Source organism: Diachasmimorpha longicaudata, chromosome 2, assembly GCF_034640455.1.
Source record: "Diachasmimorpha longicaudata isolate KC_UGA_2023 chromosome 2, iyDiaLong2, whole genome shotgun sequence".
Taxonomy (NCBI): Eukaryota; Metazoa; Arthropoda; class Insecta; order Hymenoptera; family Braconidae; genus Diachasmimorpha; species Diachasmimorpha longicaudata.
In genome coordinates this window covers 8,580,171-8,605,064 of record NC_087226.1, presented here as the reverse complement: position 1 = coordinate 8,605,064, position 24,894 = coordinate 8,580,171, and the positions used below count along the sequence as shown (strand labels likewise).

Below are 24,894 nucleotides of genomic sequence, written 5' to 3'. Positions count from 1 at the left end.
AAAATGCAATGCTCAGGGTAAAATAGTTACTTCGAGTAGGAGGGGAGAGGATGAGGTAGAGGGGTGTTCATTGTGCAAATTGTGTACACTCCTCATGTGTTATATCGTGGCCTATTCTTCATCTCCAGGAAACTTGAGACTCTCGAGCACTTTAACGATGATACAAGGAGTTGGAACTAAGGAGAGCAACTAATTCCTCGAGACGAAAATGCGGATGAGAAATGAAGAATTAACCGTTGATATACATTTGCATGGTGGAGTTTTAAAGAAGTTATGACTTGGCTAAAGCTGTAAAAATGGCGATTATTCTAGTTTTCGTGAGCGCTTTATTTTGTCGACGATGCAAATGTTCTTCATTTGCAAATTGACGAAGTTTTCCTCAGGGGATAATTTCGAACAGAACAGACAGGGACTTATTCATATTCGCTGCTGCGTCATTATTATGAACTTGTCGTATATTTCATATAGATAGATGGAATTTCTTCATTTTTTAGTCTCACTGTTAATTTGGATATAATTACCTTGAAAGTAAGATCTTCGAAACGTTCTTATTTTCCATGTGGAAGCCATCAATATTGCAAATTGAGATGATTCCCTCGATACATTTCTCCTACAAAATTACTCGTCAATTTTCAAGCAGAAAATTTCGTATTTTTTAGCAATCCTTCGCTCACACAAAATGTTTTTATTATGAACAATTCAGAAAAATTTTTTCAGCAGTGCATTTAAACATTGATGAGCATGGAGATGACTAGCAAAATTAACCAGTTTTGCTAGTTCCACATTTTTTTTCACTCCATATTTCCAGCCACGTATTTACCTACGTATTCACGTACTCACACAATGTCATTCCGGCAAACTGTCAAATTTTATCCCCACCCATTGTTCCCGGTAAAATTACAGTGCGCAACTGCACCGAAGGGGCTTCACCACCATGCATTTTACCAACTTGATTAACACGACGACACCGGTCAACGATTATAGTTGCGCATTTTGCCTGGCCAAACTGGTTGAGATTAGTTTAGGAGTGTACACTGGAATACACTTCTCGCTGACGTCGTGATAATGCCCTCGTGGACACCGTCTGCGAATTCGATATAGCTCGTTGGGGTCATTCGCGTTGAAACGGCCATTATGCGAAACACAATCACCAAATTGCGGGGAGGGGGTGAGGAGGGAGGTTGGCGTTTCATTGCTCATTTCGTCGAAATGTCCTCTCTGCAGTTTGTTGATTCGATATTTCTCCCTAAAAATTACGATATCAGTGGATTAAATATTTATCGAACTGGTGCTCCAGGATAAAACACATTTTTATCGCTCTCTGTTGTCTGAAAAATTCTATTTGTTTTTAGTTTTGTTTTTTTGTGCGAGAGGGGCGGGATGGGCGGGAGTTATTCGGACATTTACGAGCATGTGTCTACGGTAGTTTGGAATGCGATAAGGGTCAGGGACATTATACAGATTTGTCAGTCGGATTGGTTTTACGATTTCTCCCGACGCCTCTATCTCCAGCAAAGGGACACACTCTTGTTTTGCCACTTGGGTTTTTCTTCTCTTGAAGTTTTTCTTTCTCTCTTTCTCCTACGACCCCCGCCTTTCGTTTTATTTCCATAATTTAATTATCTCGTGTTTACGGCTGTTCGGAGTCCTGTGGGTAGAGAGACATCGGCCGTATAACGACTAAACATAAATCCCGGGTGAGAGATATCGCATTTGGCACGAGAGAACCGGGTTTTCCTCAGTTTACGGAAATTCAACCCCCATAAAACGTTGACGCATCACGACCTCAGTTTTCACGTTATATTAATGGGAAATCGTTTTAATATTTGATTAAAGTTTTTGGGGGAAAGGGGAGTGGAAGGGATTATTAGGTGTGTGCATTGTGCGTCGTGAATTTAACGGTAGAAATATTAAATAAATAGTACAGGAAAAAAATTACGTTTCTGAAAATTGTGAGTTAGAACTTGATAACTTCCCTTGATATCTTCCGTTCCCATTACCTGTCTCCCATAAAAATTCAATCAAACCACTTATTTGCGATTAAAAATGTACTTTCACGCGATTGAAACTTGCATTAGGGTAGAATAGTATCATACCCTAAACCGGAAACATCAGCCAGTGAATTAGACCTCCGAAAATCCCGCAGAATGGCCTCAGCACGTGTTATCCACCATCAATTCACTGAAAAAAAAAAATAGAAAGGGCAGATTCACATGCGAGTCCTTGTACCGTGTAACGCATCGTTGGTCATCTCACCAGGTGGCAATTTCCCTGCCAACCGGAAGTGAAATTCCGATGTCTCCCGATACCAACGATGCGCTGCACGCACCCCCCAGCACTCGTGGACATCACAAGTATGGAAATGAGGTCACGTCAGGGAAGGGTGAGGACTATCCATTATAAAAAATTGTATTTGTACAAAAAAGAGTACCGGGGGTAATAGGGGGAGCCATCACACCGTGTCCGGGTTTTTTTTTAGGACGATGCACAAAACCCGCTCTTCAAGAGGTACACCGACTCCCTAAATATTAAAAAAAACACTCGACAATGGGTAACATTGAATTAGGTCTTGGGTAGACAGTGGATTTTTTTGCTCCTTTGATGTATTGATGTTTGAGCTGGGGTAATATTTTTTTAATAGATCGTTGCATTATTGCCCTACTGTTGGAATAATCTACATCTATTATTCAGGATTTTCATACAAATTACCAAAATATTTGTGGTTGGGGGACTACAGTAAATGTTTTTCCCCAATTATTTTGAAAAAAAAATTGCTTTTGTTATTTGAAGATCGTGAACGGACGTCGTGGTTTATTTCTGATTTTTTTATGTTGGATACATGGAAAATTAATTGGCTTGTATCCCGTGACTTTCATCGACGAATGAAAAATGAAGATAATAGAGAATTCTTTATATTATAAAAATAATTCAGAAAGTTGGGTTATTATTCAGGTCATGTAAAAAATCACTCTCGTGTTTGAATACCTATTTTTGTGTTGCATTAATGCTAAAATAATTGGATTGGATTAAGCGACTTGTCTATTCAATCACCGAACACAATGTTGGAACAGAATAGAAATAAAAGTCGAAATTTGTTTACGACTTTTTTCGGAGTAATTCATTCAATTCAATTTTTTTAGATACCAACCCATTATTATCAACTCACTATAAAAAAATCTGCGCTATCTGTGTCCAGTGGGAAACACAGAATACCGTACTTCCCCCTCCCTACATTCGCAACGAAATGTCCTATTTATGCGATGCATAATCCCCCCATTCATGAAATAGCCGGTGAATCCATCAATGCCGGAGCATTACCGGTTTCATTTTCCTACGTCGATGGATAGACACAATGCCTCAAAAAACTCGGTGATATTCATTCGCAAACTGGCTGTGTCCGGCTTGGTGACCCACGGAGAGAGAGGATATCGCTCAATTTTTTATTCCCAACCCCTCCATGATCCACGATAAGGCATACGGGGAATGCGAAAGGGATGAGTTTGTCGGTTCTCTCGGTGGGATGAATATATTTCTTTCTCTCCCACTTCCGGTCAGCCAAACGAGGCCCATTGAAATTCTAATGCGACAGGTTATAATCGATGTCCATTTATTTTCTACGTTCGTAGATGGCAAAAAAGTTTGCGTGATAAATTTAAAATTAAATGAGCTCGAAACATTCAGTGAATATTATTTTTACGGATTTTTTATGGGAAATTTAAACATAATTACTTATGTTATATGTACATATAATTTATTCTATTTTATTTGAACTCGAAAAAATAATGTTCATTACTGAATGGTAACAGACGGAAGTATTTTTTTTTATTCAGTTCAAGGAAAACAAAGAAATTCAGTTTCAATCAGACCCGATGTGCGAACCTCAGTGTCATTTATCCAACGCAATAAACTCAGAATTGCCACGAAACTCGCTGGCATCAAGTCGCACCTCTCCCATCGCCAAAAAAAAGAGTATGTGAGCATACACCGTCTCTCTCTCGGATGATTGCGAGGGATAAAAGTCGCAGGGTGTGACTGATAGTCCCTCACCATTGCGAACAACTGAGAGAGATGGGAAGCGGAATGAAAGGGACTCGCTGTGTCGAGGGTTGATATGAAGGCGAAGAGACAACAGTGGCCCGGAGAAAATACGAGAGGGGCTGCATTCGTGGAAGAAACCAAGGTTCGCCCTTAAATTTGTCTCAGCAGAATCTCCTTTGTATCGAATGGTCGGCCGACAACGTCACGACATCGTTACATTCCTTTCGATTTCATTTCGTTGAACATCTGATACTCCCGTCCAAATGACCGGATGATACCGGTGACATGAGTATGCAGAGGAAAATGTTCGGTTCTCGGGGATCCTCCAATTTTCTCTATTACCTTTTTCCGGAGCAAATCCTTGATTCAAGAATTTCATCTGCTTACGCAATGATCATTCTCAAGGCTGAATGGCGGTAGGTGGAGGGGGAAAATTGGTCCGGTGAGGATTATTACTGAAGGGGATGATGATAGTGTCGAGTACTTTGAGGAATATTAATTCTGAAGTTATCGCACATGTTAGTTTATTAATTAATTGGGGAGAGGACGGGGTCTGTGGTGGGTAGTTCGGGAATTATGGGGTAATGAAGGGCCGTTCACGGCTGGATGAATTCATTATTCGAAATTATTACAAAATGGAAATTTCTGACCAGTTTTTTTTTCTCACTTCAAAAAAACATCGATGGAATTATCACGTTTGGAAAATTGGGAAACGGGAATTTCTCAGTTTAGCGGAATTTTCAATTAATATCAGACGAACTGGGATTGGTACCTCTCACATTTTTATACAAAAAAAAGATATATCTTTTAATTTATATGAAGAGGAAAAAAACCTCATTTGCAAATGAGTCAGGTCAAATTTGAATTGTATAACCAGACGGCTTTTGTCGAGATTAGTGAATTCGAAAAGAAAATTGAACAAGTCATTTCATTTTGAAATTTGTGACCGTCATCGGTAAATTCCAACCAAACAAAAAAATCCATAAAATTTTACACGACTGTCGATCCCCACGTCACTTACTCACCCACCATTTAATAATAATAAACCTCGGGTTTTCCATGTGGATGAACAATCAATGGGTCATCCAATCATGGTCGAGTGTGATGGATAGGTCAAAAGCTCTGGCTCCGCCGCAAAACGTCAATTTACCAGATATAATTTACTTTTATCCCAGGTATGCATGGCTGGGAAAAGCCCCATTTGAAACAGTACGATGGAATTAATTAATTCCGAGCGATGTTTAATCGCATATTTCCCACATCGACGGAGCCGCGAGAGTAGTTCGACGGATGGATGAATACTGCATTATAGAAAAGGCTGGACGAGTGTGTGGGACCCGTGGCGCGTGTTACTCTGTAATTATAGTCTGCGAGATAATATGCTAATACTGCTAATGCTTTTTAATTAGAACTCGTGAATTTTTGTGTGAATTTAATTTTGTATGAGTTCTCGGGATTAATATCAATTGTAAAAGATGTAATCGAATAAGTGGTGACTCCGGGACTCAATGGGCATTTAAAATATAACCTCTCAGGCCTTTGACCTTTGGGTTGGGACTCATGAGTGAGGATGGATGAAATTGGAGAATAACTATTGAGAAATATTCGATATATTTGACCTTGAAATATATTGATACGTCGGCTTATGGTGTCTGAATGGGATTCCATCAGGAATTGAAATTTGATTTCCAACAAACGTTACCTTCCTCGTCATATAACGAGTAATATAACTGCATTGGACCTTTGAATGAAAAAAATTAATTCTCAACGCAATTCTCGATGAAATTAAACGGAATCTTCTCCGACAAAACTCTTAATCTCATCATCTTAGAAATTTCTACAACTTCCGCAATAAAAAATGAATAAATCCACATGCACACAAAGCACTCCAGATGGAATTCAGAAGTGCCTATAATAACTTCCCCATGATTTATCACCAGTTTAACCCCAGTAAAGTCACCATCATCCAATGCCGTAACCTGTTCACAGGTATCGAGACGAATCTGTTCATACGTATATCGTTTAACCCGATGCATTGTCGAGGGCAAGTATATGTAAAGTTGGCGTGACCATCGTCAAATGCAATTGAGAAACGAAAATTCAAATGGAAAAATTTCACCAATAAAAGACCCACCCGACTATAATACTTCCGCCCACAAAATTCATGATGAAGAATAACTCTCACGTACATGCGGCTCTTTATCGAAATGGGAAAAAATATGATAATGATAATGAAAAAATGTATAAAAAGTGCAATAAACCAGAGCTTTTTAAATAGGTTCAAGCCACGATCATAAACTCGGTATCTCTCGAATAAGGACGACGTTCGCTATCTCCATTTCTCATTCTGTACCCGTGGACTGCACATTTTTTTTTTCTCCCACAACTTTCCTCCCGAGTTTTAATGGGGACAATTAAAAGCTCTGGGTATAATGCTCGGACAAAACTAATTTTCGAGGGACGGTTTTATTAGCTTAACGCTCTTTGTCTTTTTCTTTTTACCAAATTCAGCTGATTTTTCTATTCTTATTTGCTCGAGCTTGGGTAAATAATTCATGAGGTGTACGCACAAATATCGATAATTATGTCCTCAATGGGGAGTGATGTTTATATTCTTGATGAATGTTTTTTGAAATTTTTGGAGGTATATTCATTTGAAAATAATGAAAATTTCACTGGATAATATTTGACTCTCTAGAGAGAATCCTCTTCGGAATTAAAGCTACGCGACACGACAGATTGATTTATCTCAAGTTGACCGTACCGTCTTGAATGATCTTAACACTCTCCCTCACTCGCGATCTACCCTCTGGTCCTCTGCCATTACTCCCTCCCAGTCACGTATCCCATCTATACACAACAGCCCTCCATTTCACGATATCTGTACACGCACGTAACCTATGTCGGAACATCCATGTCCACTGTTGGGGAACACAACCGTGTGAGAATCACGTGGGCGTGACGACACGGACGCGTGTGTATACCTACCTCCGGGGATGGTAAACGATTTTTATCGGATGTAATCTGTAATTGGTATCGAATTATTACGGAAATCTACGGGGGGCCAGATGGTAAAAACGGTGTGAATTTTCTCGTGTTCGCGTAATTAATAGCGTTGACGGCTGGTTGGATTAGTTTACTTAATTAATTAGGGTAATTATAATTAAATTTTTTTCCTTCTATTTTTAGTCATTCCATGTGCACAATAGATCACCAAATTAATCCATTTCAATTCTCCCATCTCTTCACAAATTTATTTCGATTATTAATTCATCAATTTTCGTTGAAAACTTCCTCTATTATATTTTTTAACAAGTTATTATTTCTACTACAAAATTACTACTGATATTTAGTTTAAATTGAGAAATTGTCCAATACTTTAAATTTGATGGAATTAAATAATCGGTATAAGTCATCAAACTATTTTCCTAATTGATTCAGCCACTTTTGCTTTAAACAAAACGCTATCAACGTAACTTGGTATAAATTGTAAAAATGTCCGAAAATTTTCGATTAATGTATTACATTTCTTGTTATTGCTTGTTTTTCAATCGCTTTGTGATGTTCATATGAAGTCGGAGACCCCAGAGATTTTTTTACTTCAGACGCCTCCAATTTCTCTCTTCACTGTTAAATTATCCTGGGATCGAGTGTACTGTCACGTTTTTTGGTGCTCGTCGTTGAAACGGTTGAATAGTGAGCCTCTTGGATGACTCCACCTGCGTCACCCCAGTGATAGAAACTCGGGTTTATTTGCGTGCGTGGGTAGTCATGGCGCGGATTGATTTCCAGACGGATCGTAGTCAGTCCACAGGAGGATTACTCTCTGAGTTCAATTGCCATGTCAAAGGGATTCTAGGGATCTCTGATTCAGCAGAAAATGCAATTTACCTTTAGTTGCATTGGTCACGTAAAAATTTATTACAACACAGGTTGATAAATTTTAATGAACGCAAATACTGAGACTGAAACAAAAACAGGAGTATTCCACCCCATCAAGGGTATTTTTCCATTGTTCATCCCTTCAACAACTCAAACTCCGCTCGATTGGCCGCTAGTCCACCAGTGTCATACCCAAGTGTTGGCGCCAAGTTACGAAATTACATCGATAAAAATGCAATGAAAACGTAAACGAAAGGACTGGGAAAGTCCTGGGGTGGGGTGGGGGTAGAACAGACAGAGGGATGGAACTAGGATACAGATAGGCTGGTGTGAGGCGAAAAAAATAAGCGTTGGATGTTTTTTTACGACTGTCACTTGCATTCCCCAATGTTCAACTCCCCCCTCCTGCCCCTGACAAAACGAGGGAAAAAAACTCCTCTATTTTATTATCAAAATATTGTACTGGGAAATTTGACTCGACAGGTTGTGATAAAAACCCTTCGGATGTTGATGAGCTAACCATCCAAAAAACACTGCTCAACGAAGCGTGTTCTATTTAATTCTTTTCCATCCTATTTTATCTCGAAGAAACATCTGGGAGTAGTCTCTCGAAAAGAAATGATGCACGTCAGAGTTCATTCGGCGATCAGGTGTCCATACCCCTTAATTCCCCGAAATCTCCGGAGGGAGGGACTCGGTGCGGAATAAAATAGCGAATGGTATCAATGGAGTTACCAGTGGGTATAGTTTTCCGTCAAGTGAGTTTTAGGATTTAAGAGGGTGATAGTTTAACAGAAGAGATGATCACAGGGGTGATGATGGGGGTAGTCAAGTGAACGGTACAAGCCAAATTAATTTTGTGGATCAATTGATTTAGAGGCGGATCGACAGTTGGCTGGAAAATTTTACCGGGTAAATAGGTACAGGGGGGGCCTGAGTAAATTGACAATTAAATACTAGCTAAAGAGTGGAAATTAACACACTTAAATTTCCTTTTTCGAGAAGTCTCAGGTACAACATGTTCTTTAGTTTCCTTCTTTCCAATTAAACAATTTTTCTTCCATTTCAATGCCAGCAGACAAATTATCTGTTTTATGGCAGTTAGCAAAATTCCAGCTTATGGTGTTTTAATTCTATTGTTAACATTTTTCCGTGAGAATGAAAAAATGCACGACCTCTGGAATACTTTATTTCACGTCACGTTTCAGGATTAAAATTCACAATATGAACGAAGTCAGGGAGTCCTTGATTTTTAACGAACCACTTCTGGACCTCTTTCCAGGAAAATTTGAGTGGTTCGTGGAGGTCGCGTATAAGTCCTCCGCGCAATCGATTCCACGAGCCGGAGGCTGAAAATATCTCGAGGTCCTTATTTCACCGGATAATGAAAATGTTCTTTACTCGACAACAACGTACCTCAGGGTACACTTGTTTCCAATCAAATGTCGATAGCCTCCTTTCACAGAGCAACCAGATCACGTCAATTAAAATACACGGGAACAACCACCTTATTTAATCCTAATTTTTAATTTAATTCCCCACGTAACTCTATATTTTTCCAGCCAAAAATTATAATTCTATATTTGAACGTGAGGTATTGTATCCATTCAACTGGGGAAGCACCCATTCACACTTGACCGCTCAAGTATCCGTTGGTCAAACTCCCATCGTCCATCATTGGTTGACAAACCTCTCGCTCCTTCATCTTCCAATTTTTTTTCTTCAAATGACCGATGGTGCCTGGGAAGTATTGAAAAATGAATTGGTCATCGTGTCGAAGCTCACACAATTGACTTCCATTGCAACACTACCCCCACACGTCGGCCATTTCGCATAGAGAAATCAATCAAAATAAAGAAATAAAGAGCACCCTCGGAACGATGTTATATCCGACAGAAAGGGGAGACTACGATTAGCAAAAAAAAAGGCGAAAATCTGGTCGACATTATGCACATGCGTGACCGGTGCGCGCTTGGTGTGAAGCATAAACCCAAACGTACATAAACCTGGGGAAGCGTAAAACATAAAATGTGGAATGCAATGCAAATCCACATCAGTGACAGATGCCGTTTATTAACACGATGACGCGGATGTTCTTAGTTGATGTATTTATGATTTGTTGATGTGGGTGTGGGTTACAGTCATCAGATTGTTGAATTGCCAAATGTCAGTTGTCTTCTCCTTCTCTCTGTTGTTTTAAACATGAGAGAGTTCGTCAATGGGAAATATTTTTCTTATTCGTTGAAAAATTCTCAAGTACAAATTGTTGTTCCGTTTGCTCATCCACCCACGAATGGATAATTTTTCGGTAGAATAAATTTTTTCCCTTGAGGTAGTGTCGAATGAATGAAAATATTTTCAAAACATTACGTAAGTTAAATGCAAGCACATGTAACTCACAGCAATATTTTCTCAATTGTCACAATCAGCTCCGTCCTGTCCACCCTCATAAATTCATTTTTCCACAATTAATTTCCGTACGTGTTTGATCGGTCGAGTTCGACACCATCTCCCTGGAAAACTACCCTCCACCCAGCAACGTAAACTGATCAGTGCCTAAGGGCTTCAGGAAAACGGGGAACAGTAGTGGTGGATGAACTGAGTGTACATACACGGACGAATGGGTTCACCACTCTCTGCCCGACGGGCAGAGCCTGCTTCTGTCACCGGTCCTCGAGTTAATTGCCATTTCCGCGCTCGAATAAATTAATAAACTTCCGAGAATGCATGTCTGCCAACGACGGGTAGTCGCTTGAACGTGGGAAATCGGGTGATTTGATATCGAGTTACTATGATTAATTCGATGGTGCGGTCTTCGGTCTTTTAAAAAAATGCGATTGAGTTCACGTCCTTCCGGTTTGGTCCCGAAACCTCTCAAATATTTCGAAGAATTTTGCTCGAAGACAGTCCCTTTGTGGAAATCAAATTTGAAAAAAAAATCGGCCATGATCTTGGTGACTCTTTTCCCCCACGTCATCATTAAAAATCTCGTAATGAAGTGTTGAATAATGTCATCATTCCTCACCAGGTCAATAAAACTAATTTTTCCACTTGATTTATGCACCAAAAGTTCCCCTCATGAACCCATGTAACATCACGAGGGTTGCGAGAGGAAGAATAGCCACCCTGAGAAGGCGTGAAGATTGATGCCCGGTCATCTCAGCATCTTGCCAAGTCACTGGACATTAAGGGGTCACCTTACGACCCTCTCAAAATACCCACCAAACCGAGTGTAAAATAACGTTCATTCTTATCAGCAACTTCTCAACCTAAACCCCACTTGAAAGAGTAGAAAAGAGGAGACGAGAAAATATTAAACTGCCATTATCGAATTGCGAGCGATGGGGATTGACTGTGATTGAAAGACAGTGAATGGATAAGTGGAGAGATAAAGAGATGTCATTAAGAAACCTCCATTCTTCGACACAAATCTTACCCTCCTCTTTTCCGATGCAATAAGGTAATGAATGAGATGATCAGCTTCGTACGATACCTCTCACGACGGAAGTTTTCGAGTCTCGGGCGATGTGTAAGTGGACGAAGAGATGTTGCTCATAAATTCAACACTTTTAGGATTGGGAGGACACCGGGAAGTGAAATGGGATCGATAGGGGAAAATTGGTCTGTTCGAGAGTCGTTCAAGATCGAAGGAATAATAAAAATGGAAGGGGGAGCGATGCTGAATTTGTAGATTTTGCGAAAGGGTGAGACTATAATAGAGACACAATACAAATTTAATTTTGTGAAAGATTCGATGATATTTCATTTAATAATTCATAAATTATCAATAGAAAGGAATTTTCATAACTCTAGAAAAAAAATAATTAGTTAATCGTTTTCCAGACTTTAACTTTTTATTTGTCTTTCTAGACTTTTAAAAAAATTATTTTTTAATGGTATTTCACTTTCAAAAGATTCCTAAAACTGTAAAAATTCATCTCGTTCATTTACCCATAAATCAGGTGAGTTATTCACCCACCATTAATATAAGAATAGGTTGAGCAGATTGCACCCTGTGAATTAACAATGCCGTTAACAAGCACCCCCAGAATCAGGCGTGAATATCCCGGGCTGTCAGAGGGGATCTGTCAAACTGAGACCAAAAGAGGTGGATATAGCTTCTAAACATTCTCCCCCACCGCTCTAAACTCCCGAGATAAGTGTGACGACCTGTCCAACGACTCTCCCGGCAAGGGTTGACGCAATCAACGTAAAACGTAACACCGTCCGTAAAAGGGGATTAGTTTATCTTCGAAACGCTATATAGCTTTTTCCGTCGGCTCTCCGCGCTCTCGTGAAACTCAAATCTCCTCTATTTCACGGGGAAATAAAGTTTAAATGACAATGGGAGAATTGTCATGACGGGGATTAGAACCACTTCCAGCTATTTTGCACTAAATTTCTTTCATTCAAAAAATGAGTCGAACGTTACTCTTATCGGAGCCTTTAATATCCACCCATTCCAATTCATCTACTGATTCATTGCTTCATCAAATATTCGATATAATTAGAGAAGTTCTTGACTTGATGTTACATGAAAATCGATGAACAAAAATAAAATAAAATTGGCCCTGTCAATTTAAGTTCTCGAAAACCTCCCCCGAATCTTCACAGAACAAAGTCCAATTCCTCACTCAGGTCCGGCCAACAATAAACGAATGATAGAAAAATGGAGAGTATTCAGCAAGTGATATCCGTTTACGGTCCGTTACGAGTCCAAGGGATAATCCCTTTGCTTCCCGAGACATCACTGAAGCGTGGGGCTGAGGCCATATAGACCCTTTGACAGAATATGCATACAGCATTCAATCTCAAGCTATAAGCGTTTTGTACGTAGAGCGGTGTCCACTTCGCTATGACGCTCCACTGGGCGTGTCAAAGTTATCCCTCTCTCACCGCATATGTACCCACACCGGATTACAATTCCCATTCTAGATGCGTTAAACATACACAGAGAGAGAGAGAGTGAGAGTGGACACGAGAACGATAAATAATAGACGCAAAATTGCTTTTGTATTCATGTTGAGGTACTAGTTTTGTACTCTGTTTTTAGCGATAGGAGATGAATATTTTTACTTCCATTCGGGATTAATGGCTTGGACGTTGTTTATAGGGATGTTGTACGGGGGTCAGTGCATATCTATATTTCTCTTTATGCAGAACTGACCGTCTCGGAATGACGAATCGTTTTTGTCCGGATGGTGGAATAAAAAATGCATTAAAAATATACAGAGGAGGGAGAGTGGAGTATCCTTTGGGACACTTATATCGTGGAATTTGACGGGCTACGTAAGATGTAAGCGTATGCCGCGGAGGGAAGATTAAGAACTGCTGGACACGACTGGCTTATCGCCGGGAGGGTAATACGATTACGTCCGGTTTGAAGGATGAACGTGGTTAGCGTTCGACAAATGGGAAATGCCGATACCATTCGCTATCTAGTACCCGCTTTGATATCCCAAGTGGGGTATTTTTCTTTTGATTAACATTTTGTTGGAAACCGGAGAGGGAGGGTGGGGGTCAGTGGATGGGTGAGATCTTGGGGGGAGGGTTGATAAACACTAGTGGCAATTTTTTTAGCATTATTTCCGACACAGTTGCGGCTAGTTTTATGAACTCCCCGTGAGATGATATGTCATGCCATTGGACTCTCAATCATTAATTAAGGCTCATTTTCGGTAATTCACCCTCATCTTTCTTATTTAGGGTTTCGCGGTTATTAAATTGAATAATCGGGCTTATAAAAACTGTCGTAATTATGGCTGTCCTATGCACTGTCCGACACCATCAATAATTAGTTTTACATTTTCAAAGGTATTTCCCCGCAAATCAAAGGTTTTCACTCTCTCTGAATGGAAATTGAATTCAGAAGGTGTAAGTATCACTCTCAGACACCCAATATATTTTTCCCCAACACCAACTCAACGGAAGAAAGAAATTTGTTGAATAGAAAGGCTGGCGCAATGCCTTTGAAGATATTTTCGCGAGAGTTAAATTTCTATCCTCTGAGTATTTGAGGGCGGTTTCTTTGCAGCCCCCTCGTGACCATTATAGCGTAGCCTTAGGGTGTCGTTCGGGCGTCGTTCGGTAGCAGTGAGGGGGATGGGGGGTGAGAGAGTTGTTCCATCGTGCAGAGAGTGGCGGTTGCCAACCGACTTGGTCCGGAAGGGTCGATTGTTGACCGAAAAGTCGCCAATTTAAAAAGACCCCCGGCAATATTTCTTCTTTTTTCTACTCTTCCTCACTTTACCCCTCCCCTCAACCCTCCACAGAACCGAAAATTTGTGTCTTCCCGGGCAGTCGATTCTCTCCGTCACTCTTTTGGCCTGACTGGTCATACCTTCGCTCTTTTATACCAGTAGCTGACTCTGGGTGCCGCCACGAGACTGACTCTGAACAAGCAATTATGTTGTTACGAGCTGTTTACAACGGGGATTATTGTCGGTGGCATCTTGCGCCCCGGGTGGTGTATCTTCACTAATCTCAGTGAGCTCGCGCATTATTGATTTTGGGAACAAAGAATGGATCACGGGGGTTCTAGACTGGAAATTTCAATCTGTTTTTTCTGTTGTTTTATGATTGGATGATTTTGGGAGAAATTGAATATTATTAATCAACAATTGCACTCATTATCGAATCACTTAATTGATTAAATGATATATGATTGAGGTCGTCGGGTTTATTTCGAGATTAGAAGTGAAATTTTTGCGGAGGCAATTTATTTTGTAGGAGAACTTCGAAAGCCAATTTTTTTTCCACGATTTCCGATCTTCAAACCAAATACAAATTTCCCAACTCTCTCGCGCCCCTCGCAGCAAAAAAAATCCACCACCAGTAATTTTCACTGGAACAAAAAAAAATTCCGCAATGTCCTGCAAATAGCGTCACGAATCGGCCACATAACCCCTCCCATTAAGGCCCACGCAATCACAATTGCGGTCTCCCCATAATTGAATGTTCCACAAATAAATAAATAATGTCGCGTATACAGAATGCCGTGAGTTCACAGCCTCAAAAGGTCGCGACTTCGATTAAGCCGCTCATTCTCAGGTCGGTTCATCCACACGAATGCGACAGCCTCAGTAGCCTCACCACGCAGAAGCTCATGTCTTTCACAGCTCCGTTCGCCGAAAGAGAATTGCCGAGAAGGCGTACAAAATTCAGCGGGGATTAATTTTGCGGTCTTGTGCACCCCAGCACCTTCAAATTCATTCTCCTCCTCAATCCTTGTGGCCACTACTGTTTCAGCTACCGCATTCGGTGACCGTACAAACTCGTACCATTTGCCAAAGACGATGAAAATGAATGTAAAATTATTGCATTTAATTTCACGGCTCGTAGTGCAGCAATTCTCGGATATTAACGATATAAATAATTGTCGGAGGGCTTTGAATTTTTTTCTGGTTCCCATGAGATCATGTGCATTTCAGTAAACAGTCCAACAGTCCATTTCAATCTCAAAAGGATATTTGTACGGCAAGAGAAAGCCCAGACATCGCATTTTCAATCATAAAAAAAATGGAGACAAAAAAAAATATAATCCATCCAGCGATGGGGATCTCCAGAGTGACAATCCACTCTTGGCTGGTATGACAATAAAAAATATGAATATGTGGTGTACCGCCCTTACCCCCTGAAAAGAGCAACCTTTTTAATTTACAACCGTGAAAAAAGCCGAGTGTCGACCCTTGTCCGCCCTCCAGAAAGATGGGAGAAAGGATCTCTTTCGTTCACTACTCGGTTTATCCTCGAATGCAGTGTGTCGTCGGTTGATTTCAAGTGTCGGTAGTCCTGCGGGAGGAGGAAGAAGTGAATGTATTTCTCATGGCTCTCCTCTCCTCCCCCTCCCCCCTTTCCCTTCAGTCTTCCACCTTAGAGTGGAGGGCGCGCTGAACCAAGAGAAATATTTGCTTTGAGACACACCGCCAGGCCCTTTTGTCATGCATAAACCGTGTGTGGATTCATCCTTTTACATGGGTGGGCGGCAAAACGATTGCGCCGCGTATCATTGACGGGTGCTGGCAGGAGGTTCACGATGTTAGGAGCTTTCGTCATTTGAGGGAGTGACGGGCGCTGTTGTGATGATTTTGGGAGTTTGCTTGACTACATTGAGAAATTTATTGGAGAAATTTCAACCCTCCGAAAAAATAAGATGTTTTGAGACTCAAGGTTTCGAATATCTTCAATTAAATTGTCCTGCAGACATAACTTTTCCAGTTCCAAGATAATGCAACGAAATTCACCTGAAAACGCACCCGAAACTTGACACAGAAAAATTTGCAGAATATTTCTGAACAATTTATCCTCAATTCTCCTCACCGCATATTTATTACCGCATAAATCCTCCAAAATTCAATATTCCAAGGTAAATAATTATCTTTTGGTCACGTGTAGGACCTCCACGAAACTCCAATATTCAAATTCAAAGATCCATAAAACACGAATGATTGAATAACTCGTTTTTTTTGCCTCAACAAAGGACAATTCTGTGGTTTTGGCTCGGGGGGCCCTTGTGATGCATACACTCATGCATGCATCATTGAATTCCTCGGTAAAATGCACCACAAGTCGCCTTGGTAAGGTCGCTGGATGTCACGGGGGAGACGGGGGTACGAGAAATGCAGGTATTACGCTACGTAACAAATCGTGAATGTGGTACGGTTCGACTTGAACCGTTCAGACATTCGCACGCGGTCACCAAACTCAAAACCCATAAGTGAGGCAATAATTTCACTGGGTTTATCGCAGTCCACTTCGGCGAAACGTCAAACTCACTTCTAGAGTGAGACAGCCGACTCTGACCGCACTTTAAATGTTCGCCTTGGGGGATGTTACCTCCAGAACGTACATTCGGTATTATCGTTATTGAACTTGACATTTAAACGTGAAAACTAACTTTCATTGTTGGGGGAGGGAGGGATATAAAATTCGTGAGGTGCATAACATTTTTTATCTCAATTTGGGAGTTCAAAGTTGTGAGTTGAATATTAAATTCTGAAAATGATACATAAGGATCAGGTATTTACGGAGACTTGGTACATATTCATAATAATTCACTGTCATTTATTCACCGGTATTTGTTATAATAATTAAAAGTGAGCGCGGTGTTGGTCTCTTGGATAATGAATGACAACAGAGATTGAGGGAGAAAATGAAGTTGTCTGTTTATCTTGTCTATCCGATTCACCCAGAAAATGATGTCCCCGTCGATTAATCTTCAGCTTCACGATTGCCACTAATGCACTCTTTGTCTCTTCCTCCCAACGCAATCTCGCGCATGCCGGATATACCCGGAAATCAATCTTCCCGGCGCTCTCCAAGCTTCATCAATTAAGTTACAATTAATAGTAGGGTATTAGGTGCTGTAAGGCATTACAGACAACATCTCGACGCTTCTTACTTTCGTGGTATTCATTGGATTAATTTTTTCATACGGTTCAAGCGTCTTTTCCAGCTGTTTGAAAGTTTATTTGCCACTCTATGACAGTTTATGATGTTATGATGTTTTTCGGCCTAAATTGCATTTTAGGGCAGTCCTCCAAGTTTACATATTTATTCGCCAGAATTTTTAGGTTTTTCGGGTTGTGCTGCCTATTTTCGAGACTATCTTCAGAGGAATAATAATTTTTCCGCAAAACTAAGGTTTTCTCGGTACGTGAACTTTGATATTTATGAAAATAGCCCCCCATTCACCTCCTCCCAACCATGAAATTATAACAAAAATCACAATAATGGATAAAACACGATGAAAGGAGTGGGTTTACCATGGAGGCTGCGTGTATACACATCAGATGATATTCCAAGTAGTTTTCGAGTGAATTGGAAGAGCACGCAGTGAATACCCACCCCACGTGGAATGCTTTGAGAATGCCTTCGAGAGCACAGTCAACTACAAGGGGAGGAATAGGTGAAGTGAAAAGGAGAAACGGAATCAAGCCCCGAGGCGCGCACTTTGGCATTTCGCATCGTGAAAATTTTCCACCCCCTTCCAAACATCTATTCTACTGGATATGAACTCGAGATAAATAGGGAGCCAATAGTGTTGTAAGAGCGTCGGTGGTTTAGGGAGCCGGAGTTTCAATATTTTGATACACGAGAAGACATTTTAGTAATGCTGTCAAATATAAATAACGACTAATGAATTTGTTTGACGGATGAAAACGTTGAAATATCAACATGTTCATAATCCATTCAAATTAATCTTGTTAATCAATTTATTAATTTCTAGATGAAAAGTTTCATTTTTATTTTGATTTCGCCATTTATTTGCACTTCATTTTTCATTGCGTGGGTTCTTCGATAATTAATGATTAGCGGGGGAATATGTTATATAGAAACAATGAATAAATTGGTTATCATTCAGTGAATGATTAATCATTGTTTGGCTCAATGCCCCGTCATTGCTGGATCTCTGGGTAATTTTGGCGAAAAATTCATTGGCTGAAAACATTGCTGGCCAGTGCGGGGAGCACTTTAATCCACTCGTCCGTTGTATTCATACCCACACACGTTTTCCATTTTCCCGGAAATTCTGTCGCACTATATAAATTCAGTTAGGATTAGGACAGCCGTCCATACGGGATATCCTCGAGTTTTTGAAACGTACGGCAAATCCTATATCCGATAACGATGATTCGATACAGCTCCACTTCCCTCGGCAGTCTGCTCCTGGTCAGATTGCCCAATTGGGTTATCATAATATTTTTGTGATTACTGGGGGGGTGGAAGGAGTGTGAAAAAAAATGCCTGTGGGCTTCGTATTGGGTATAATGTATTTCTCTCACGTTTATTTCGAAAATACTGGACACTGGGCAAATCGAATAATCGTGTTTGCCGGGTGATCCTGGCGGTTCGGGGGTAAAACCATTGACATTGTTTGCATTGAAAATAATGGGACGATTTCATCAATATTCCGTTACATCGAGGAAAATTTCGTTGTGGTGGATTGGTTATGGTGAATGCGCTGAGGGAAAATATTACTTTGTAATTATTTGTGAAGTTATATTTTTTTATTCGATGATTTCAAGTTTAATTATTTATTTATGTATTTTAATTCATCGTTTCCTATTTTTTCCTTTTTCAATTTTCTAGACTATTGAAAGAAAACTTACAAACATTAACATGAATTTTTCCCAATTTTTCCTGTTTGTCTCTCTTTTTGAGAAATGAACAAGTACTTGAAATGCAGTTTCCCCCACGATTTCCTCACTTATTCGATAGTTTTTCACCAACATTTTTTTCTGTGTGAAAGACAGGAGCATGACGATGCTTTATGACTGCCTACGACTCCGATAATGACCCCCCGCAAACCCTGGCAATACAAAAAAAACCCCGCAGCATGATACATCAGTGTGGCTTTAAACATTTTCACACGCAAGCCGTTTTGAATTCCTCGAGGGATGATCGTACTTTGATGAGGGTATGAGATACCCCGAGGAGAATTGCACAGGGTGTTGTGGCGGGGATTTTGACTCGTGTATTACCAAACGTGAAAGAGGGGTAATATCTCTGTATCTCGTTTACAAGAGTCTCGTTGTTGGGTGGAAAGTGATGGGCATTAAAATTGCCAACAAACGCATCGATCACGTCTTCTGACAGATTTTAGATTGGTACACACCAGCCAGTTGAATCACTGTTCTGACATTTTTTGAGGTTATAGCGGTTTACGATGGAATGGAAATTCGATTCCAGAGAATGAGAAAACAGAATAAACGATTTCTGAGATGATTAATCTTTATTGATGGCTGCAAATCGTTTAGCAAAAAATACTGTCCTTTACGATTTATTTTATTCATTTTCTTGATCCACAGCGAGGACTTTTCAATAAAAACTCTCCTGCCGTTCTATAAAATTTTATTGTTGCTTAGAAACAATTTACCATCATTCTAAGTCTTGTCAGACTAAAATTTCTCTAACCTAGAATAACAAATAGTTATTTTATAGCACGATAGGATAATTTTTATTGAGAATTTCTCTGTGCAGATTAATGTGTACAAAATTTGAATAAACGTGAGTGAAGAGAAGGAATTGAATGAGTGAAGAATTGAGGGAATTGGATGAGTAAATCGGCTCTAGTGGAGTGAAATGGAAAATATTTCATGCATGAGCATTATATTGAAGCGCCCTCTGTAACTGGCGAGTGCGTCCTTTGACCAGAGCCGATATGAGCATATTTGCTTTCGTCCTGAAACATCTCCGTTCCAACACCCCACAACCCTCACTTTTCGTGACATCGGTGTACACTTTGGAATCCGTGCTAGTAGGTGTTTGAATTTAATCAACTCGTTCATGCGAGCACATTTTCACTGGACACGACTCAAAGGGGCGCGGTCGGCATCAAATACCATTATCGGACGTTTGTTGATAATATGTACGACTGCAGATCACGCATGTACGGAGGTCAGGTACAACTGTTTGAGTGTAATTTAATGGCCGAGGGTTGATTCTGTGGAATTCCCTGAAAGTTCAAAATTTCGTGTTGGGGGATTTGATTAAGATATTATTAATCATCCTATGACATTATTATCATAAATTAATTCTCTTCATTTTCCTATTCACATGACGAAAATAATTGTAAGTAGCAGTGATGTTAATTAGAAAATAGGGATTAGATTAGATTGTGAGTCCATTTATCCATTTAAAAAATTAACTTACTATGAAATTATTCAACAGATTAAGAATTCTTTCGATCAATCAATTCTTTGTGAAAGTAAAGATTAGAGAAGATTGTTGAAACTTTTATTCAACTTTCTTCTCTATGCAATTTTCCTGAGATTATCATCAAGAGTTTCCCCCCCGTTATGACGAGATATTTATTGGATAATATTAGAATGGACATTCAGATGATGAAGGGCATCTCAATAACTCATTCAGGGAAATGAGAGATGACACTGGAAGAGATGGATGACCGAGATGAGTTTCTAGGACTTGGGTTGGATATTTTATCGAGACAATCACCCACTCCGCAAGTCAATATCCTCCAGTCCCAGCAATAAGCATTTGAATGGGGCCAATCAATCACACAATCTCCTACTCTAACCTTTTTATTTTCCTCTTCTTTTTATTGGTGACGTCATTCGCTCCCATTAGGGGTGTGATACGGCGAGGGTTAGCGAGGACGGTGCCAACGGGTGGTTGTGCGGGGGTGCACAGCACTCTTCTCGAGAGGGGGTTGGTAATTATATATTCTGAGGGCGTCTCACCGATCAGTCAATGCTTCCGCTGCAGCGCGGTGAACAATGGATCCAGAGATAGAAAAGCTTATCTGTCAACTCGAGGAGTGGCAGAGGGAGGAACGATTCGCTTTTAATTCTCGACATGGCTACGTTTTAATGTAACTCGGAAAGAAAAACGTCAATGAAAAATTAGACACTGGTAACATGTACTGTGTAAAGAGCATGAATAATTTTCATGTTGAAAGAATTGATCCGAGTGACTGATATCATGTAGATAGTTGCATATTTAATACATCGCGGAATATACTTTGGATCGCGTAGATATTAATGAAAAAAAATCAATCTCGCCGATTCCAGGAGATTTTCGATCTTCATAAATACATCATGGCCTTAATACTTAGTTCTTAAAATAAAACAAACAAAATATGACATATGCCAGTGACTAGTTAGCCATTGAGCTGCTGTCTTCCCAACAGGATCGCTAGAGACCACCTCGTCTGACAAATTAATTTATTTCTACTTACGTCGTTCCTCTCTCTCGCTTCTTTCCCAATTTCAGTGTAACTTCTCACGAGGGGTGGGAATAAAATCGAAAAACCCAGCGGAGAGGCTCATGGATAATAGATCTAGTAATCTATCTAATCCTTCGAGTAACTCAGCCGGAAAAAAACTATCACCCTCCCTCTCCCTCTTGCCCCTGCGAATTTTTTTTCCGGGAAAGTGGAACGAAAAAGGCACGTCAATTTGACGGAGAATCGACGATTTTTTTTACGTGCTCGACCGCATAAAAAATACAGAACTTGTGTAATGAAACGACACTAAAGGTTATCATTTATCCCCCGACCCCTTCGATAATGATGACATGAGAAAAAAAAATCGGATGAGAGAAAACTCCAGAGGCCACACGAGCATGAATGATCGAGAGCTGAGAATGATGGAAAAATTTGGTTACAGCCAATTCGATTTTCCTCTGGTCTGTTGTCATTGTTATTTTTTTTTTCACGTAACTTTTCCACTTCTTCTACCCCCTGTTCCATCAGTGATGCGCATTAGTTATCCCAGGGTAATCTTGTATGACGGATCGCCCCCTTTTGCGCGTGTCTCGGGGGGTTGATACGAATTTACTTAGAGGGTTGATTTCTCGCTAGTATTTTGTCTGGTTGGACAGACATTTCGTTTCTTGACCAGTCATTTGTTCGTACGTTATCGTGCCCTGGGGAGAAAGAATACAATTTTTTCGTTGGATGGTTTATCTACTTCGATTGTGGAGCATATTGGGTGGTATTCAAGATGTGATAAACCGTGGAATCGAAATTACCTGGAGAAGGGTGGCAAATTCGACTATATGAAAAACTTGTTGAAAATTCGAGGTTCAATAGTAGTTAAACATTTTTTAATGCATCACTTCGTGAATCGGATGAATTAATTACTAAATTTCATCACCGACTTGAGGAAATTCACTAAATAGTTTCCACAATTTACAGTTAGTTGCGATTTCATATTTAGAAACATACATGAAAAATATATCGATAAAAAAGATGGCGGACAGAAACAACTGTTTCTAGATATATATTTCAAGGTTATGAAACGGTTGTCGATTGAAGTTCAAATAGAGTCATGCCATTAAATTTGTACTCCCTGATGATGTAGGTGCATTAGTAATGGGCTGAGAACTCCATTGAGGGTAAATAAATATCAGCTTAATACAATTTCCCCCTTCGGCATGGGCCGGGGACCAGGGGGATGAATTTCCGATCCAAACATCAATGGAGTCACGCAAACTCCCGTAGAATTGAACTGTTGGAGGCTGTCTCCAATGTGCGACTTGGTTGGATGATCTTAAGTAGGTGTTTAATGCGGGCCATCCTCAGTGTAATATTACCGTTGATGGTCAATAGAGGTTTGGGGATACCATGGTTGGGTGAAGGGCGGTTGCCGTGACGAGGTTGTTAAGGACATGGCGTCAGTCCCAACGACAGTGTACTCAGGACTATCGGGAGAAACTATTGAGACTGGGATTACCTTAAACGTTTGAATGCAATTCCATTGTTTCGAGGGGATGGAGTAATTCAAGTTGTCTGATTGGGTTGGAGTTAATGGACCCGCAGGTATTCACCACTTTCCGATCAATCTGGAATAGCTGATTGTGATGATGATTGTTCATGATGAATAAGTGTTTGAGATACGAGAGCAAAAATTATTTATTCACATTATGCACTAATTTTTAGATAATCAAAGTTTTCAAAACTATTCCCCCATTGTGATCGTAAGAAATAATAACAATACTTTTGTCATTCAAAGTATTTTAATTCTCTCTCCACTGAGGAAGCTCTCTCCAGAATTTACTTTCCAACTCATTCGTTCTAAAATTCAATGTTTGTCACTAAATAATTACACGAGGGTTACATCCAATTCAGCGCCCTCCGGACAAACAGAAGAAGGCAGACCATAGGATATAAAGGGCGAATGGCCTCGAGTAATCTAATCAAACATTTATGCTAAATCACGAAACAATCTGAACGCAATCAGCAAATAAAAGGTCCATTCCACCCGCCCGATTCCCCTCCCATTTTGTCATCCCTTATAGTCCCGCTGGTCATTTGACTCTCACCACTATTTACCCGAAAAAGTGTGGACCCTCAGCGGAAAACATCCGCTGATGGACATTCTACACTGGACAAAAGACCCCGGAATCGACGTGAGTACTATGCAAATTATTCGAGAATGGGGTGAGCTAGTAAGAATAGGAGTGAAGGAGGGTGGAGGAGGCGATTCCATTTGCATGGATCGAGCATTTGTGGCTAGTGCACCACCAGTTGGGCCTTCGTTGATTGCCCTCGTTTATTAAGATTAACTTTTCTCGAATCGCCTAATCTCACTGCGAGTGCGAGTCTCTAGTCGCTTTCATCACGATCCTCTCACCCAGGCTTCCCTGGCTTTGCCAACGCTGGACTTAAGCACTCAGTTTAGACCTAAATTTCGGGTTCCATCGAGGTTGTACCGCGTTATCTTCACGTTCATAAACATAAATTTCAAGCCCAACAATTTTTTTTTCAACGATTAAATAAGTGAGATCCTTTCAAATGTAATTATCAATTTGTGTACTTGACTTTTAAATCTCCTACCAATCTGTTATTTACTCAACTCTTACTATTTGATCGAATATTATTTATTGGTTATTTAGAGAAAATGTCTAATGACAGAATTGATACCCCCGAATTGGTGTGCCCCCTCCCGCACCCAAAACTTCGCCCCGTTGTACAATACAAACGGTTGATTACATTGCATCGAGCTTCTCCCCTCCCCGCGTCAACGAAATAAACTATCCCGGTGTCATTTATCAAAACCAGGGGGCCACCCGTCTGGAGAGACGAGATCCTCGTGCCTGGGTTTTCACGTGCAATTTGTATTAAAGCTCTCGCGCTACGCTCGTCAACGACGAATCGATCTCTCAAATGTGCGTGGGAGTCCGTATTCCTATGTCGGTAAAAAAAAATCGAGGGGTAGAATCATTGATTTTTGGGTGATCCGGCACTTGAGAAAATTTTTCCAAAAAAATATCCCCTCTCTCCCAAATTATTTAGTGCAATAGAACTAATTTTTTTTGCTCATCAATATATTGATTAACAAGACAAATGATCTTATCAGATGAACATGTAATTTTCTCGCAGACCAAATGTTTTCTCTCGTGCAGATAAAATTTCCCCAAATACTTTCTATATTCACCTTTAATTGAAAAATATTTACGTAATGTTTCTTAAAAGCGTTATTGAATTACATTGAAACAAAAGAAAGAATA

At 40.1% G+C, this 24,894-nt stretch overlaps 2 long non-coding RNA genes across 2 annotated transcripts in view; one reads left to right on the top strand and one right to left on the bottom strand.

Annotated features, from left to right (window-relative positions):
- Positions 1–24,894, top strand: part of LOC135172726 (uncharacterized) — a 152,846-nt gene that overhangs the window by 69,339 nt on the left and 58,613 nt on the right. The gene's annotated exons all lie outside the window — the stretch shown is intronic.
- Positions 422–5,911, bottom strand: LOC135172606 (uncharacterized). Its single transcript, XR_010301138.1, has 3 exons — positions 5,068–5,911; positions 2,097–2,181; positions 422–1,246 (listed from the first exon to the last, which is right to left on the bottom strand). It is a non-coding gene; the product is annotated as an uncharacterized LOC135172606 (long non-coding RNA).